The sequence below is a fragment of the Cricetulus griseus genome, chromosome 2, assembly GCF_003668045.3.
Source record: "Cricetulus griseus strain 17A/GY chromosome 2, alternate assembly CriGri-PICRH-1.0, whole genome shotgun sequence".
In the NCBI taxonomy this organism is placed as follows: domain Eukaryota; kingdom Metazoa; phylum Chordata; class Mammalia; order Rodentia; family Cricetidae; genus Cricetulus; species Cricetulus griseus.
This window is the reverse complement of record NC_048595.1, coordinates 329,521,578-329,528,923: the sequence shown is the minus strand read 5'-3', so window position 1 is coordinate 329,528,923 and position 7,346 is coordinate 329,521,578. Positions and strand designations below refer to the sequence as shown.

The following is a 7,346-nucleotide window of genomic DNA, read 5'->3' as shown; positions in this document are numbered from 1 at the left end:
GGTGTCAGTGGGTGGCGGAGTTGGGAGTGGGTTTGTTTTTACTTCATAAAATTTCATTACAATCTCAAAAAAATTAATAATGTTCAATTTTGTTTCAATACTTTGGGTCTTCGTCCTCTATACTAATGAGCTACTATTTGCATTGGGCTTCTTTGGTTTCTCTTGATTTGGTTTTGTGTTTTGTTTTTCTCAAGACAGGAAGGATATAGCTGTCCTAGAACTCACTCTGTAGACCAGGCTGGCCTGGAACTCAGAGATCTGCCTGCTTCTGCCTCCAGAGTACAGGGATTAAAGGCATGTGATACTACCGCCCTGGCTTTTTATTTGTTTGTTTTATTTTGTTGGGTTTGGGGGGTGTTTTTTAAGAAAGGATAGGATCACTCTGGCCTAGAACCCTGTATGTAGTGGATGACATGGAGTTATGATGGTCCTCTACCACTACCTGCAACACCACACCCAGATGAATTATGTTTTAAGTCTTGATAAATGATTTTTGAATATTTTATAAGAAAAAAAACCCACTTTTTAAAAATGCCGAACTGAGCATAGTGGCACATGCTTGCCAAGGCCATTAGCTGCATAAGGAGTTTGGGGCCAGCCTTGGGATTTAAGAGGGCCTGGGAGGGTGGGGAAGAAAGGAAGAACTAAAGAACTGCATCATGGATTCTACAGAGGCAGGGACAAGAAATTGCATAAGGAAGTGTTTCAGGGGCACTTCTTTCCTTGCCTGGGAGACCTCCGATTTTGCTCTTATGGCCTTTGGCGTTGGGATGAAGCTCATTCACATTATCATGTTACCAAGGAGATGAACCTTAAAAACAGCCTGATGTCCATAGTAACTGCATCTGCAAATACCATCATAGCCACCTGCAGACTAGTTTGACAAAGTCACCAGGTAGTGATACCTGTACAAATGATATAAGAAAACGACCATTTCATACACATGAAATGTTTTTAAAAATCTACTGATAATTTTATTCATAAATTTGCCTAATGAAAAGCAGCTTATTTTTATTGTTTTTCAGGCTTTTCATTTGTTTTTAATTATTGTTTGTGGGTCTGGGTGTGCCACAGCGTGAGTGTAGTGTTTAGAAGGCAACTTTGTGGACTTAGCGCTCTCTTTCCACCTTTCTGTGGGGCCCAGGGATTGAAGCTGAGTTATCAGACTCACTCGGCAAGCTCCTCTAACCACTGTATCTTCCTGCCAACCATGGACTCAGGCTCTAAAGTTTTTAGTAGGGCTAGCTCCTTACTGGTCATAATCTGGTTCAGCAATGTCCTTTAAATGTATTGCAATCATGGCATAAAAGTGTTTATGGCCTTTTACTTATTCTGTCAAATTACTTTGTAAGAATTCATAATAACATACTAGGGTCAATAATTTCTTGGGTTAGTTTTGCTAGGCCACACTGATGGTCAGTCAAGATTACCATAACTTGGGTTAGTTTCAATTATTGGTAAATGAAACATCTCCTAAGTATGTACTTGAACTAGTAAAACCAACCACAAGGCATATACTTACTTATAAGTCCTGACCAAGTGGTTCTATTTGCCCTATCAGTCTAGGAAAATGGATCATTGTAGGAATAAAAAATATTTTTCTGTAGTGATTAATAACATTGAAAACTAAAAAAATCAATGTTCCCTTTTGAGGACTTAATCTTTAATTATAATTAATTTGTTTACAAACCTTAAAAGTATGCCCCAGCTTCTATATAAAGAGAACTAACCACACACACACACACACACACACACACACACACACACACACACACACGTATATGCAACTAGGCAGTATAGAGGGAATGCGCAGGGCAAGAAGATTCCTAAATAGAAAAAAAAAACTATTAATTAATTAATGTACACTTTAAATATATTAGCAATTTAAAAGCATGTGAAGGGAAGCATGGAAGGAAATGAATCTAAATGTTAGTGATAATGTCAAAGGCAGAAACACTTAAAGGACAACATTGGCTTTATTTTCGATTCCTGAATTGCAAATATCTGTTCTGTTTTATGTAATGAAGAGTTGCCTAATTCCAGAATAGAAAATAAAGCCAATTAAAATCTTCAAATTGTTGCCATGTTGCCCTTTGACAGAGGTTATAGTATACTCACAGGATTGTGGATATTTTTCTCTTTAATTACCCAATAAAATATCCATAAAAGCATTGTATAACTTCTTCATTGGTTTTTTAAAAATAATTCCATGTACCTGTGAGACTTTAGAACTCATGGTAAAATCTGTATTGCTTAGAACTAAATGAACTACTGAACTCTACTTGGATCACTTTATTTGTATTGACCAGGAGGGCTGGGATATCTTAAGTGAACACCATCATGTTCTGTTATCACCTCCAGATTCTATGTTGGACTGTCCTTTGACATTGTCCTAAGGAAATATCTTGTAGTGTTCAAAAAGAAGTTTTCTGCAGTGCCCTTGCCCTGACTTCCTTCTCCATAAACATTACCCCATTTGCCATGGTCTCTCTCTGTGCTCCTATCTCTTCTTCCACTGGGCCCCTCCTGGTAGCTAACCACATTGAGCAGCCTTCTGAGTGTTTACTGGACACTTGTAGATATTTATGACTCTTTAAACTCTTTGCCAACTTTTGAAAACAATTGTGTGTATGACTGCTTTGCATGTATACATGTATGTGTACTTGTACATGCCTGATCATCTCAGAGGTCAGAAGAGAGCATCAGATCCCCTGGAACTGGAGTTACAGACAGTTGTGAGCCACCATGTGGGTGCTGAGAATTGAACCTAAGTCCTCTGCAAGAGTAACAAATGCTCTTAACAGCTGAGCCTTCTCTTCAGACCCACTCTGCCCATTTTTAAATGAGTGATCTATAACTTTAAGAATTCTTCATAGGGGCTGGAGAGATGCTCAGCAATTAAGAGCAGTAACTGTTCATTCAGGGTACCTGGGTTCAATTGCCAGCACCTACATGACAGCTCAAAACCATAACTCCAGTTCCAGGGAATCTGACCCCATTACACAGACATACATGCAGGCAAAATAAAAATAAATTTTAAAAAATTCTTCATATATTCCTTATCACATATAATTTCAAATATTTTTTAGCCATTTTGTAGCATATTCTTTCCATTTTTTTAAAAAATTTGGATGAAATCCAAAGAGAGGCAATGAAGCAATCCAAAGAGGCAATAAAGTGCACCCCCCCCCCGCTGTGTGTGTGTGTGTGTGTGTGTGTGTGTGTGTGTGTGTGTTTATCACATCTAGGAAGCTGTTGTCAAATTCAATGTCTTAAAGAATCATTTCTGAGGGGCTGGAGAGATGGCTCAGAGGTTAAGAGCCCTGGCTGCTCTTCCAGAGGTCCTGAATTCAATTCCCAGCAACCACATGGTGGCTCACAACCATCCATTATAAGATCTGGTGCCCTCTTCTGGTGTGCAGATATACATGGAAGCAGAATGTTGTGTACATAATAAATAAAATCTTAAAAAACGCCACCAACGCCCAGCTTTCTTTAAAAAAAAAAAAGGAATCATTTCTGAGCTGGGTGGTGGTGGCACATGTCATTAATCCCAGCACTCGGGAAGCAAAGGGAGGCAGATCTCTGTGAGTTTGAGGCCAGCCTGGTCTACAAAGCTACACAAACACTGTCTCAAAAAACCAAAACCAACCAAACAAACAAAAAGAATCATTTCTATGTTTCCTCATGAGCTCATTTTTATCATTATTTTCATTTTATGATTATGGGTGTTTTGCCTGTATGTGTGTCGGTGTACCATGTGCATGCTATGCCTACAAAGGCCACAAGAGGCAGTAGATCCCCTGGAAGTGTAGTCACACACGGTTGTAAGCTGCCCTATGGGTGGGTGTTGGGAACTAAACCAGGGTCCTCTGAATGGCAGCCAGTGCCCTCAACCACTAAGTCATCTCTCTAGTCCATCACATGAGTTTAGAGCTTTAGCTCTTACATTTGGGTCTATGGTTCATTGTGAATAATTTTATGAACAGCGCAAAAGCAACTTTATTTTTTTTAAAATAGTTATGCGGTTGCTTCACTGTCTGTCTTAAAATTTTCTTTTACATTTAACATTCCTTGGCATCTTTTGAAAATCAGTTGGCTACAAGTTTAACATGTTTTTAGAATTTTAGTCATTTTGTTCCATTTATCTAGATGTCAGTCACTGAGCTAGTCTTGCTCTGTCTTGGTTACTTATAGCATCATAGTGAGTTTTAATATCTATAAATTTCAAACCTGTGTCTGTTCACATTATTCTGAGACCTGGTGTTGCTATGTAGCCCTGGCTGACTTTCAACTCACGATCCTCTTGCCTCTGGCTCCCATAGGATATATTACCACATCCAAGCTGTGTATCTGCCACTTTCAATCTTAGACATACTTAATTTCCTCAATTTCAGTTTTCTTATTCTGTTCAATAATGATATAAAAATACGTTGTCGAAGTTATAAAAAGAATATGTTCTCACATCCTAGAGAGAAATGTATTGGTCTGAAGTCATGGAAAGTTGTAGTCACCATTATCATATTTTAACTCATTTAATCCACCAAGGACAGCTTGCCTTAAAGAACATACTTCTGCCAGCCAGTCAGGGCCAGTTCTTCGCTTCTAAAAGCCAGCCACTGGGGAAACACTCACTTCCTATGAGGTTGTAGAGAACAGATTCCATTGTCAAATAAATTCAGGAAATTGTTGCTATTTTATCTCCTTGGAGGTTCACTGTGCCTCTATCTCAGGTTTGGTTTCCTGGGAATGGCTGGGACACACGTCTGTGTGCAGGTGGGATGCCAGGCAGTGTGCCCTTTGAAACACCTACTGTGCATGTTAGCAAGACAAGCTCTGAGTGCTTCAAACCCCGGAGTGGTTGGTACTGGGCAGGAGAACCACGAGGTCAATACGCTTGCCAAGGAGATTCCAGCTGACCCCACAAAACGCTCAGGATCTGGAATAGCCCTTCAGAGTTGCCCTGCACTGAGCCAAGAGGGATCCTATTTCTGTCAGGACACAGGCTGTGCTCCGTTCTGCCAGGACAGCTCTCAGAAATGGATAGAGTTTTAATGAATTGTCATCAAGCAATTATGTCCATCCTTCAGCTCGGAGAGTGAATAACCCACGGGGGTGGGACGGAGGGAGGGGGCACGGACTTAGACAGGGGAGAACTAATGAGAAACACTTCAGGTTCACAGTGGGTTTAATCTGAATTAATTTTGGTTTTGTACATTTAGAAACCATTTTCCTTAGGGTTGTGACCTAAGGCTTAAGAGATGTAACCTGGCCCCATTCCTTCCCCAGAGACTGGATGGCTGAAATGTCCAGTTCTCTACTCGTGTATGTAAGGATTCAGGCATTATGCTGGCCTGCCCCTGTCACCTGGCAGAATGCACTCAGGCAGTACTCTGGTCAGCCCAGGTGCAAAGGACCCCTTTAAAAGAAAGACCTCCGCCCACTTTCTCTTTTTCCGGCTCTCCTCTTTCCAGCTAGTTTTCTGCTCTGTCTTTCCACTCTTTCCTACTGTTCCCCTGGGGCAGACAGGACTTTTCCTGTCTTCTCACTAAGCTCTGTCTGCCAGGTCTGTTTGTCCTTACGCCTCGGTCACCCTTGCCTGCCATGGAATCCGCCAAGGTCCCCTCAAGCTTTATCAGAACAGTGTCTGCTCTTTCTCCTAACCGGCCTGAATCATGATGACCCTCCCCAAAGACAGAGGTCACTTTATTAACACAACTAAGACATTCCTTCCTACCACTCAGGAAACTCCAGAGGCTTTTGAAAACAGGGCAGAAATGGAAGTCAAATCTAATATTTCTTATTATCTTCTAAATTCTCTAACTCATTATCATGTTAATATTCTGAGCTATTTTGTGTTTTTAAAAAATGCTTTACTTGGCCTAACTGGTAAACTACTCTTTCATGTGACCCTGGAACTGCATTTTATAGTCCCTACTTCCTCCTAGATACACAAATTCCACCTTGAAAAGACACTTCCTCTATTTCTCTCCACTCCTAAACATCCGGGTCTGGGGTACAGGGTGGACCACATAATTTGTATGTTTTATGGTGTTCCTTGCTTCAGTGTATTAAGAATCCCAAGGCAGCAACACAGAGTATGAAGCCAGGCATGGGTCCTGAAAGCACAGGTCAAAAGCCCAGAAAGCCAGGTTTTGCAATATAATCGCTCCAGCCTTGTTTTGGCTCAGAATTCAAAAGGGCACGGAGCCAGGCTCACCGGTTACCATTCTTTTCTTCCCACTGGACTTCACGAATAACGCATCACACACAGCTTTTAGAATCTTTCCACTTCACTCTCTCCAACTTGTCTACACCTCTGTGTCACTGTGCTAGCCTCCTTAGCACAGGCTGTCGTCACCCCTCACCCAGAAGATTGCCTCAACCACCCCAACCCCACCCCTCTGCCTTCCATCTGGCTCCTTACGAAGGCAGGGGATGACTTCTAAATGCCAATGCCCCATAGTCATTCCTCCTGCCTGTCCCCAGGGGCCCCTTTGCCCTTGGACGAGCAGGATGACTAGAATTTGTGGGGAAATGGGAACAGCTGTGCAGAGGACCTGATCTGGCTGTGACCACAGTGGGGCAGGAGAGGGGGTAAATGCTGAAACTAGTCTGCCAGATGCTTAGTTCTGTTTCACTTCAGTCTCTTCACTGTAGAAAAGAGGAAATAATGATGTGCCTTGTTTACCTTAAGGATCAAATGACGCTCAGGATATCTGGTGGGCAGCAGCAAGCACTGTGGAATCATGGTCAGCGTAGCTCACACCGGTTTCCCTTTCTCCTCCCCCTGCAAACCAGGTACTTCCTGCCCTCCTTCCCTCTTGCTCCAGGCATCTGTTACAAGACAACGAGGGCTGACAAAAGACTTCTACCCTGTCATGTCGCGTATTGGTCTCACCCCGCTATTCAAATTTGTCCACTACTCTATCTCTTGAAAGATTGCAAACTCTCTTAGAGAACCTGATTGTCCCAGAACACTACTGCAGTTCACCAGGCACAAGTCATTGCTGTCAGTGAAAGGGAGGGGGCAAGGCAAGCATCATAACTTGGATCCAACACCTTAGACCCTGAGCAAACAGTAGAAACACTAGCAGCCTGGGCTTGCCCTGTTCTGAGGGATGTCTAGGAAAGGGTTTTGCACAGAAGCCTGGACCCATGCTGTATCCAGGCATGTACAGGGCTTAAATTATAAAGACTTGAAGCTTGATGCTACTGAGGTCTTTGCCCTCTCTAAATCCAATTCTTGTTGTTTCTTTTTAAAATTCTGTCTGCAGCTGATAGTGGTAGTGCATGCCTTTGATCCTAGCACTCTAGAGGCAGAGGCTGGTGGATCTCTGTGAGTT

At 42.1% G+C, this 7,346-nt stretch overlaps 1 long non-coding RNA gene across 1 annotated transcript in view; it reads right to left on the bottom strand.

The window, feature by feature from the left end:
* Positions 1-6,882, bottom strand: part of LOC103159592 — a 10,623-nt gene extending 3,741 nt beyond the window's left edge. Inside the window, exon 1 of the long non-coding RNA XR_003482502.2 lies at positions 6,692-6,882. This is a non-coding gene — a long non-coding RNA (uncharacterized LOC103159592). The remainder of the gene's footprint in view (positions 1-6,691) is intronic.
* Positions 6,883-7,346: the final 464 nt, after the last annotated feature.